The following is a 12779-nucleotide window of genomic DNA, read 5'->3' as shown; positions in this document are numbered from 1 at the left end:
GAAGCAGTGACCTTCCTCCCATATTTGGGCATACCAGGGGGTTGTGACACTAATTACATACCTATTCCCCTGGCTCAGCTGATAAAAAGGAGAAGAGCCTGTGGCCTAGTGGTTAACACATCTGCCTAACGTGTAATACAGCCCAGGTTCGAATCCCAGTAAGGGTATGGCTAGCTGATGAGAGCTAAATAGCTTGAAATAGATCTATACTAGTCTCCCTTTATTTATTTATCAGCACAAATACAACACAAATGTAACAAAAGGCAACATTAAAAATATTGGGTTTCTGTCTGGATGGTCTCTTGTGACGAGCCGATGGACAGAGAATGGAAGCAGTGAGCTTCCTCCCATATTTGGGCATACCAGGGGGTTGTGACACTAATTATATTATATATATATATATATATATATATATATATATATATATATATGTATGTATGTATGTATGTATGTATGTATGTATGTATGTATGTATGTATGTATGTATGTATATGTATATATATATATGTGTGTGTGTGTGTGTGTGTGTGTTTATTTGTGCTGATAAATAAATAAAGGGAGACTAGTATAGATCTATTTCAAGCTATTTAGCTCTCATCAGCTAGCCATACCCTTACTGGGATTTGAACCTGGGCTATATTGCACACTAGGCATACTAGGCAGAGTGGAAGTGTGACCTTCCTCCCATATTTGGGCATACCAGGGGTTGTGACTTTAAATATATATTTCTCACCCTGGCCGGCTGATAAGGAGTCGAGCCTTGTAGCTCAATGGTTAACACATCTGCCTGAAAGGCAATAGAGCACAGGTTCGATTCCCAACAAGGGTGTGGCTAGCTGATGAGAGCTAAATAGCTTGAAATAGATCTATACTAGTCTCCCTTTATTTATTTATCAGCATAAATATAACATATATATATAGGTAGGTAGGTAGGTAGGTAGGTAGGTAGGTAGGTAGGTAGGTAGGTAGAGTGAGTGAGTGAGTGAGTTACAACCCCCGGTATGTCCAAATATGGGAGGAAGTTCACTACTTCCATTCTCTGTCCATCGGCTTGTCACAAGAGACCATCCAGACAGAAACCCAATATTTTTACTGTTGCCTTTTTGTTACATTGCTAATGTACATTACATTGTACATTGCATTTTGTTACATTACATTGTAACAAAAAAGCACAAATACACACACACACACACACATATATACATACATACATACATACATACATACATACATACATACATATATATCTCAAACCATGTTGCCCTGTCCAGCATTAAACCATCTTTCCAAACAGCTTCCATGTTTCTAGTGTCTTTCTCCCCACTTGGAACTGAAGCCAGGTGGACATTTCTTCCAACATAACAATAGCAACATAGGTGTGTATATCGTCTACTTTGGACTACCTGCTAACTCCTGCCTTGCTTGAAGGAGCCCTCCTGGCTCCCAGGAGTCCTGTGTCTGTTGCCCAATCTATGATTTGAAGCCCATCAGAATCCATTTGACAATGTGCTATCAAATTAGTGTCAGTCCTTAACGACTGTGTAGGCCCGTGATGGCGAACCTATGGCACACATGCCACAGGTGGCACACAGAGTCATTTGTCAGGGCAAGCAAGGCGTTGCCCTGCCAGCTGGCCAGCATGCATGCGTGCGCTGGCCAGCTGACTTCGGCCTTCTTTTGAGGCCATTTTTCAGCCTCCGGAGGCTTCAGGGACCTTCAGGCGGCTTCCCTGAAGGCTCTGGAGGACGAAAAATGGCCCTACAGACAAATCAGAAGTTATTTCCAGTTTGCTTGTGAGGCCGGTTTTAGTCCTCTGGAGCCCTCAGGAGGCTTTCCTGAAGGCCCCAGAGGGCAAAAAATGACCCTACGAGCAAACCAGAAGTCACTTCCGGTTTGTCCATAGGGCCATTTTTCGTCCTCTGGAGCCTTCAGGGAAGCTTCCTGAAGGTCCCTGAAGGCTCCGGAGCGCGAAAAACCTGCCCTATGAGCAAACCAGAAGTCCATTCCCAAAGTTCTGGTTTGCCCGTAGGGCTGCTTTTTCGCGCTCCAGAGGCTCCTATGGAGAGTCTCCGGGGGGCGGGGGAGGTTGTTTTCGCCCTCCCCAGGCTCCTATAAAGCCTCTGGAGCCTTGGGAGGGCGAAAAAAGCACGCTAAAAATTGGGGAGAGTACTGGTCATGGGCGCATGCGTGCTGGGGTCATGTGCATTGCATTATGGGTGTGGCACACTTGGGCACGACCCCCCCCCCTGCGATCCCCCTGCTTTTGGCACGTGAGCCAAAAAAGATTCGCCATCACTGGTGTTGGCAGACCTTCTCCAGGATGAACTGTCCTCAACCTGCTCCTTCAGCTCTTCCAACAGTGCACTCATCACTGCTAGAATTAATTTCATCCCCCTTGATGTGGTGGTCTCTTGAGAGTAGATCCTTTATTAGGAGCCCCAGCAGCCCCAGCAAAAAGTTTCTCTTTCACAGCAAGCTGTGGGGAGGGAATGGAGATTTGGCAGTACCCTTCACCTGCCATGCCCACCAAGCCACACCCACAGAACCAGTAGTTAAAAAAAATTGAATCCCACCACTGGACCCATTTCTTTTGTTTCCTTGGCTATCCATGGCATTTTCAGCAGTCTTCTGGAACACCCAAGGCTCAACAGCGAAACCCTAAAACCGTGATGGCGAACCCATGGCACGGGTGCCAGAGGTGGCACGCAGAGTCCTCTCTGTGGGCACGCGCACCATTGCCAGCTGCTCTTCTGGTTTCTGGCACACACACATGCACTGGCCAGCTGGTCTTTGCGGGCATTGGAAAATGGCCTGAAAAATGGCCAAAAAACAGGCTGTTTCTTGGCCGTTTTCCAGGCCAAAAACGGCCTGAAAAACAGCCTGAAAACAGCCCCCAAAACAGGCATGTGAGCAATGGCCAGCTGTCTTCAGGTTTCTGGTGCTCCGGCACACACGTCCATGCACACACGTTCCGGTTTGGGCACTCGGTGCCCAAAAGGTTTGCCTAAAACATACTTTCCCAATCTGAGAAGATTGCAAATTCCGGCCTTCTAGCAGAGAATTAGTAGTCTAGTTTTTATTGTCATTGTACAAAATAAATACAACGAAATTGGTTTGTGACATCAGGAGCGTCACAAACGCAGCGTCTAAGCATGCTGCCATCTTGGATAGAATTCTTGGGCCTGCAGTGTTTGAGTGTATCTGGAAGGGGCCGGCTACATTAGGAAAGACTACATTAAAGCCAATGCAGTCATTAAAGCTTCCCTTTGTCTTGGAAATTGGAATAGGCTTCATGTCAAAGCGAAGTCCTCAACGTGAAGTCAGAATTGACTGAAGAAGCCAGCTGGGTCTGTGTGTTATCAGCTCTCCTGGGTTTCCTTACCTGGGCTCAGAATGGTCCCTTCAATGTTACGCAGTTATTTGCATGGTGTCAGGCCAGCTTTTTGCTGTTTCCACGATAAAAGACATTAATGAAAGTAAAATAAACCTTTGAGGTTGACAAAAATACTTTCTGCATGCGATAAATGCGTTGTGTATAATGAAACCCGATCCCGTCGGTGGCTGCTGACTGAGAGGGTGAAGTTGAACACCTTGTAAGATGAACGGTTGGCTGCTTGTGAACTGCAGGTGTTTGCTAAACAAAACCTCTTCCCCCCCCCTCCCCTCCCCCCCGGGCTCTAACAGAGCTGCGTAAAGGCACAGCAAACAATCAGGATATATAGAGGCAAAACAAACAACCAAAATAGAAATTGTTCATCAAATATATTGTCAGCAGTGGAGCAGAGAGGCCTTGAAATGAAATGGAGGCACGCAGGGAATTTTATGCAACTCCGTTTCCCTTGAAACACCATGTGCATGTGCAAAATTATGTTTGTGCAATTGAATAACTTGTCACCGTCAAAAGGTTGGCTTCTGAAGATCTTTTCAAGTGGGAGTGAACTGATGAATGTGTGCCTGATAGGGATGTTATGCCCATGCACATATTCAAGAACAGTTATGGGTGCATGTGCTGTATTATAGGTCGTCCTCACTTTACAACCAAGCACTTAGAGACCGTTGGAAGTTACGATGGACCTCCCCAAAGTTACTAATGGCCCAGTTTCGCAACTCCAATGGCTACACATACACACTCACCGTAGTCAATGATTGCATTTTGGGTGCTTGGCAATCACATTTACAGCTGTTTTGCGGCATCCGGTGATCACATGACCATACTTTTTTTTTTTTTTTGCTGGGTTCCATTTTTTGGTCAAAAATGCCCTTTGAAGAAAACAGGTTTGTTCCACAACCACAGTATTCACTTATCAACTGCTATGAAGAAGGTCACCTAATCCAGGGCAGGCATGTGGTAGCCCACTTAATGACAACCATGATTTATGGCCCTAACTTATAAGAGCCCGCAATTACCGTTGTAAGTCGAGGACTTCCTGTACTTTCATCATATCAGATGAAAGCAGAACACAGATCTGGACCAGGGGTGGGTTCCTGCCAGTTCCAACCTCTTCTATAGAAGAGGTTCCACAAATCTGCCATGCCGTTTAGAACCGGTTCCAGCTCACTCCCCCCCGCCTGTCTGCACCACGATTGCCCCGCTTGCCGCTCACTGATTGACTGGCTCACCAATCGTCCCGCCCACCTCTAAGAGTCCTATCGAAACCTTGAAGTCTTAAAGCTGTCAAGTTTTAAAATCCCTGGGGTTTTTTTCTAAAGGGTTAGCGGTGCAAGAATCTTGTAACTTGACAGCTTTAGGACTTGCACACTTCAATGCCAGAGTTCCTAAGCCAACATGACTGGAGGAGGAATTCTGGGAGTTGAAGTCCACAAGTCTTAAAGCTGTCAAGTTTGAACACCCCTGGGTTTTTTTCCCCTAAAGGGTTAGGGGTGCAAGGGTCTTGTAATTTGACAGCTTTAGGACTTGCGTGCTTTAAATGCCAGAGTTTCTGAGCCAATATTTTGGTTGCTAAGCAAGAGCGTTGTTAAGTGCGTTTCACCACATTTTACAAGTTGGCCAGGCCCACCCAGTCACATGACTGCCAAGCCACTCCCACCCGGTCACATGGCTGGCAAGCCACTCCCACCCAGTCATATGGCCAGCAAGCCACTTCCACAAAGCATGCCACACCTACAGAAGAGGTTCTAAAAAAAATTGAAACCCACCCCTGATCTGGACTTACATCAAACTCCTTTTACAATTTGCACGTCTCCATGATATGAAACGGAGGCATTGAAAGTAGTAAATGTGTTCAAGAGATGAATAGGTTCACACGGGGCAGAAGGAGCAGCCCAAACAGTCATGGATTCTTCTCATTCTGCCTATTTAACAACATGACTCGGGAAACTGCAATGGTTATCAGTTGGCTTTGGATGCAATCCAAATAGAATAGAATAGAATAGAATTCTTTATTGGCCAAGTGTGATTGGACATACAAGGAATTTGTCTTCGGTGCATAAGCTCTCAATGTACATAAAAATATATTCATCAAGAATCATAAGATCCAACACTTAGGAATAGTCATAGGACTGTGATGGTGAACCTATGGCACGCATGCCACAGGTCACATGTAGTGGCCCCTCTGCCGGCACGCGAGCCCCAGCTGACCTCCACCAAGCATGCACCACTGGCCAGCTGAGTTTCCGGTCTCTGCAAAGCACTATACAAGCCATCAATATACTGTACATCCAACAGGAACAGGAAGTGCCTCACAGGAGCAGATAGAGGTAAATCTGGAGAGGCAGGAAATGCATCACTGAACAATGAAGATGAATGCTAGGCCGACATAACTATAACAGCGTAGACATGCACGGGGGGGGGGAGTAACCGGGGGTGGGGGGTTCCTAGGAGGCTTCAAAGAAGCCTCTAGGCACAAAATGGGGTTGGGGGGGTCGCGTATGCATGCACACAGGGATGTGGGGTGGGGGCGCACATTGTGTTATGGGTGTGGGCACACATGCACACACTGGCATGGGCATGGGCGTGCAGGGACGCTTCCAGCATACGAGGACGAAAAGGTTAGCCATCACTGTCATAGGATACTAAATAAGCAATCAAAATTATACTAGGAAACTAAATAAAATAATATAAAGCATAAAGATACAAGCAAGAAGGTTATAGTCTTTAATAGAAAGGAGATAGGTAATAGGAAGGATGAGAAGAATCATAGTAATACAGGCTTAGTAAATAGTTTGACAGTGTTGTGGGAATTAGTTGTTTGGCAGAGTGATGGCATGCGGGGGGGGGACTGTCCTTGTGTCTAGTTGTTCTGTTGTGCAATGCTGTATAATTTTTTAAAAATTGTTTTTTAATTTTTTTTTTAATGTGGGTTATTCAGGCCTTGGGTATCTGCAGGACCACACGCCTTTAATAACATCTGCTGGCTGGATAAGGTCAAATAGGACAGGCCTCTCCTCTTCCAGGAACTTTCCCCCAAACAGGGTCTACAGAAACAAACCTTCTCCATTGCTATTTCTCTCCCTTGAAATCTCCATTGAGAAAACCTGGTTCCTGAAAACACACTTTGGGAGGCTAAAGGATATGCTTGTTCTTCTGCTAACAGAAAGGTTTTTTATGGGTATATATAAGACTGAAACAACCTTATTTTGCCCAAAATAAAACCTCCCCAGATAATAAGCCCAATCGGGCTTTTGAGTGCATGTGCTAAAATAAGCCCTCCCCCGAAAATAAGCCCTCCTCAAAACTATTGCAACACAGCAGCTGCTATGAAAATAAGACCCTGTCTTATTTTCAGTGAAACACGGTATTTATAGAATCTGGATTTCTGACAATCCTGGGGACTAAACCAGAGACCTTCAGTGTATAAAATAAATGTACTTCCACTGAGAACTGGACAATTTCCAGTTCGTAGTCCAGCCTTATGAAACTAAAGGCACAAATAGAAAGATTTTCCTTCAATTTTATCTTAGGTGAAAGATCACCATTGCTTGTACATTTGCTATTTGAAATGTATACCTTCCTTAAAAGTCAGCATATTGCCTGTAACTCTTGCAGGAGAAGTCGTTGCCTTTTAGTATCCATCTAACCAGCTCCATTACCATTTTTCTTCTTGGGGGGGAAAAAATGAACATCGATGAAATTGCACAGACTGCAAACTCTGTTAGTTTGAAACACTGAGCAAGGAGGAACCCTGAAGGAACCTGCCTTCCATGAAATTGATGAACATTGACTTCTCACTTTCAATCACACAAATGGACCTATGGAAAGTGATCAGACTTGCTCATCTTAGGGAGAAGAAGATTAAGATTAATAATTGATTAAATGATTAAGATAAATAATCAAGTTTATTAATGTTATGAATGCAGCCTGTGTATCTGCACAGATTAGAAAAAGCCATTTCCAAATGGTTACAATTGTAGGGGGGGGATCAGAGGTGGTATTCAGTCAGTTCGGACCAGTTCGGGCGAACTGGTACCAGAAATTTTCAATAGTTCATAGAACTGGCAAATACCACCTCTAGTTGGCCCTGCCCTCCCGCTCCTGTCTTTCCCTGTCCTATATTTCTTTGTTTTGTTTTGTTTTTGTTTTGTTTTTAAATTTTTTTTAAATTTTATTAATTTCATATATATATTCACAATTATATGAGCTCATAACTGTTGATTTGCATAGCAGAGCAGATTGCCATGCTTCAGTTGCAGAGGTGGTATTCAGCAGATTCTGACCAGTTCTGGAGAACCGGTAGCGGAAATTTTGAGTAGTTCAGAGAACTGAAAATACCACCTCTGACTGGCTCTGCCCCCATCTATTCTCTGCTTCCTGAGACCCAGCTGATTGGGAGGAAATGGTGATTTTGCAGCAACCTTCCCCTGGAGTGGGATGGGAATGGAGATTCTACAGTATCCTTCCCTGGAGTGGGATGGGAATGAAGATTTTACAGTATCCATCCCCTGGAGTGGGGAGGGAATGGAGATTTTGCAGTATCCTTCCCCTGGAGGGGGGATGGAATGGAGATTTTGCAGTATCCTTCCCTGGAGTGGGATGGGAATGAAGATTTTACAGTATCCTTCCCTGGAGTGGGATGGGAATAAAGATTCTACAGTATCCTTCCCCTGGAGGGGGGATGGAATGGAGATTTTGCAGTATCCTTCCCTGGAGTGGGATGGGAATGAAGATTTTACAGTATCCTTCCCTGGAGTGGGATGGGAATAAAGATTCTACAGTATCCTTCCCCTGGAGTGGGGATGGAATGGAGATTTTGCAGTATCGTTCCCCTGGAGTGCGGAGGGAATAGAGATTTTACAGTATCTTTCCCCTGGTATGGGTAGGGAATGGAAATTTTACAGTATCCTTCCCCTGAAGTGGGGAGGGAATGAACATTTTATAGTATCCATCCCCTGGAGTGGGGAGGGAATGGAGATTTTGCAGTATCCTTTTGAATCCCATCACTGTTCAGCTGAGCTAAAAAACAGCTCAGCTCACCAGCGCTGACACCAAGGTTGATCTTTGAGTGCTGCACATGGGCACAAAGTGCCAGCACGCGCTCAAAGCATGCTCTCATAGAACCTGTAGGAAAAGATTTGGAATCCCACCACTGGAAAAATGTTGGCATTTATCTAAAATGCTGTGCAAGTAAAATATGCAGATTAACAGATAGGAACATAATACTGGAAGATGCAAACATTATTATATAGTCATACTGAATTAAAGTTTGGTAACATCAGACTTTGACTTCCTGGTTTTGCTATGCATGTGTGCAACAAGACTTCAAGTGCTTAAAAAGACAGGTGAAATCTGTCTTTCTTACTGGGATAGCCACCTCAAGGCTGAATTCACAAAATACTCTTAATCAACCTCCTCAATTAACCCAGTTTCACACATTAAACCACACATTAAACCACAAAACAACCAATCCAGTTGAGGTCATATAATCCTAAACCAAAAAACGTAACCAAGATTAAAGTTAACCTAGGTTAGATCTTCTAGGTTTTTACCTGATATGGTTAAGCTTACAGGTAGTCAACTTAACAACTGGTTGTTTAGCAATTGTTCAAACTTACGATGGACCTCCCCAGTGGTGGGTTTCAAAAATTGTTCGAACCTACTCTGTGGGTGTGGCCTCCTTTGTGGGAGTGGCTTGCCGCCCATGTGACCAGATGGGAGTGGCTTGCCGCCCATGTGACCAGATATGAAGATGCCGACGACACTTGTCAGAACCACCTTAAATTACCTCACACACAGCGCTGGCATGCATAAGAATATGATGTAAACTTGTTTTTTAAAAGACATCTTTGGTTTGCGTTAAAACAACTTCAACACACGCACTGTTCTGATTGCACCACAAACTCAGTAGTCATCCTTACCTTTCACAGAGGCACTGAGTTTGATAAATATGAGCATGATAGTGTAGAATAATCATATCCAAGGACCAGTGGTGGGTTTCAAACATTTTTAGAACCTCTTCTGTAGGTGTGGTCTGCTTTCCGGGTCCACTGGTGGAATCTCTTCTAACCGGTTCGGTAGATTTGACGAACCGGTTCTACCGAATAGGTGCGAACTGGTAGGAACCCACCTCTGGACCTCCCTAAGGATACTTAATGCCACAGTTCCCAAGTTTCAATGTTCAGGCCCTGTTATCCCAGGACTACATATTGGATGCTTGGCAATTCGCCCGCATTTGTGGTCATTTGTAACACCCCATAGTCAGATGACTGTGATTTACAATAGTTTTTCTGAAAAATGGCATTTATTTCCATGTTTGGTAAAAACCAGCTTGTAGCAAATCATTGGTTTGCTTAACGATTGCAACATTCATTCAATAAACACTATAAAAAAAGTCATAAAATCAGCTTGGTCAGGTGGGTGACCTGCATTTTGAATATCATGACTGACAACCAAGATGGGCAGGTTCTGTTATACTTATCGCAGGGATGAAATGCTACCAGTTCGGACCGGTTCGCCTGAACCAGTAGTAAAAACAAAATGCTACCGGTTTGCCCGAACTGGTATTTCTGACGATCAGCTATGATGTGTGAATTATATTAGCCAGAATCGTCGGATTTCCTGCTTTCTAGCTAATCTTAATTGCATGGCACAGTGGATTCCCCCCCACCGCTCGCTGTTGTACTTACCTTTGCAGACTCAGAAGCCTCAAAATGCTTCTTTTTTAGCACTGCGTTGGGGCACCTCAAAGCGCGTATATGCATGCTCACCGAACCTGTAGCAGACTTCAGAGGATTTCACCACTGGTTCATCAGTCTATTACTACCTATATCAGATGAATGCACCGTTAAGGTAAATTATATTTTAATCCTTGGATGCTTCCAAACACAAAGGGGTCTGTGTATCACCTTGCCTCATAGGACATCATTTCGAGTCATACCATGGAGATGACTGGGTAGCAATAGCAATAACAATAGCAGTTAGACTTATATACCGCTTCATAGGGTTTACAGCCCTCTCTAAGCGGTTTACAGAGTCAGCATATTGCCCCCAACAATCCGGGTCCTCATTTTACCCACCTCGGAAGGATGGAAGCCTGAGTCAACCTTGAGCCGGTGAGATTTGAACAGCCGAACTGCAGAACTGCAGTCAGCTGAAGTAGCCTGCAGTGCTGCACTCTAACCATTGCGCCACCTCGGCTCGGTAGTGTTGTAGACACGTCTAGTCTCTTTTTGTGGGATCTTCATCAGTTGTTCTTCCATCTTCTTTTAACCCCTGCAGGATTAAGATGAAGGAAGATAGGTCAGGAAGATTGCCAAGTGCCATCCAGGACTTTACAAATCTGATCAATGGAATTTTTGCATTGCATGCAAATTGGGGCATGATGTTTTCTGCACACATCGGTTCTACTCCATATAGTCGATCTAATTTGATTAATTTCCACCAGGTGCTTGGCCTCCACTCCTGGCTTCAATTAGGAATAGTAACTGAAGACATAGGGCTACAATTTAAAAGACTTTGCATACTGAAACTTTCAGGTTTATTTTGATACATTCTACAGGCGGTTACAGGTTAAGAACATCCAACTTAAGGATAACACATATATATGAATGGGCTGCCTAGTAATAAAAATGGCATATGCCATTCTCCTTCTTAAAGTCAACGAACCACTGAAGCCGTGCAATGCTTTCAAGAACCCCTGAAGCCGAAGGGGTTGCTACCGGTTCACACCAGTTCGGGTGAACTGGTAGTGGCAATTGCAATTTGGTCACCGAACCGGTAGAGACAGCAGGCTTGCCATGCCCCCGAACCAGTTCCCTGGTGGCTGCAGCATGTTTTTTTTGAGACTGTTAATGTTCTGCGCATGTGCAAACCTATTTACAGACAATTGTGCTTGCACACGAGAAAGCAAAGTGAGGGTGCATGTGCAAATCGTGCGTGCACTGAACCAGCAGTGATGCCGGCAGAAACCCACCCCTGCCCTTAACATGTGTGGTTTTAATATATAGCAGTGGTGCGATACAACCGGTATGCCCCATATTGGCGTACTGGTGCCTGCTGGGAGCACCAGGTACCGTACGGGTACGGTGCTCCGGAACGCCCACACGCCCACCTTCCTTACCTGTGTTTGAGCCGATCGGGGCTTTCGCGCACACGGAGCATACGGCACCTGCGCGACACTCCGGCAAGCAGCCAGAGCGTCCCAGGTGGTAAGTAAGCATGCACACACTGCGCGCGCTGCAATGTACCGGTTGCAACAGGATCCCACCATTGATATATAGCCTTTCAGCACATTTCAATAGTTCCTGATAGCACTGTGTGGCTTTAGTGGTTCATCAACTCAAGGAAGGGCAATGCTGTCTGCCATTTTTAATGATGGGCAGTCCGTTTGTAAGCATGAGTTCTGACCTATCCCAAAGGTGCTTTTTCAGGAGGCAACTGGACTTCCTTGTTTTTTGCTTGAAGACGTTTCATTTCTCATCCAAGAAACGCTTTCGAAGAAAAAGAAGAAACTCCAGTTGCCTCCTGAAAAAGCACCTTTGGGACAACCATGACCTGGAAGACTGAGAATCTCTAAAGACTGCATATATACAAATTTGTATGTAAACTATATATTGTATTTTACAATGACAATAAAGATTATACTTATACTATGAGTTCCAACTTAAATACAAATGGGAGTTGAAGACAGATTTAGGGAATGGAACTTATTCTTAATCCAGGGACTGCCTGTATCTAGATCACAGCAGATAAGAGTTGGGGAGCATCTCTTTCTTGAACTATCCAGATGTGGAATGAATCATAGCATGGTGCACCCTTAAAGGCAACATCCTGGAGAAGAAAACCAGATGTGAGTTGGAGCTCAGATCTTACTATCACCTAGAAAAACAGATGAGCAAACCAGTTCTTGGCTCATACATTCCATATTTTCTCTGCCCCTGGGCTAGATATCAAGGATAAAGCAAAAAATGAAGTGCTATTTCCTTTACATCTTCTTGTCCCCAAAGACCCATTGAATGAATTTTGGAACTCTCTGTGCCACCCACCATCAAAGAGAGCAAGGGTTATAATAAAGGAACATGTATAGACACTTATAGTCCCACCCCTGACTTATTAGATCAACTAAGCAGTGGTGGGATTCAGCCAGTTCGCACCTATTCGGGAGAACCAATTGTTAACTTTCTAAGCAGTTCAGAGAACAGGTTGTTGGAAGAAATATTGTTTTGCTTTTTTCCACTTTACAGGGCTGATCCTGTAAGGAAGGAAACATTCTGCGTTGTTTCTAGCCTAATCTTTATTGCCTTGCTTACAGAAACTGCCTCTCCGGTTAACCCTTATTACATTATAACAGCTAGGGTGAAGCGCCCATTGACATCGTGTTGAATTG

Source organism: Thamnophis sirtalis, unplaced genomic scaffold (assembly GCF_051295495.1).
Source record: "Thamnophis sirtalis isolate CommonGarterSnake01/CBP01778 unplaced genomic scaffold, rThaSir2_p1.2 scaffold_6, whole genome shotgun sequence".
Taxonomy (NCBI): domain Eukaryota; kingdom Metazoa; phylum Chordata; class Lepidosauria; order Squamata; family Natricidae; genus Thamnophis; species Thamnophis sirtalis.
Note: the sequence above shows the minus strand (reverse complement) of the source record.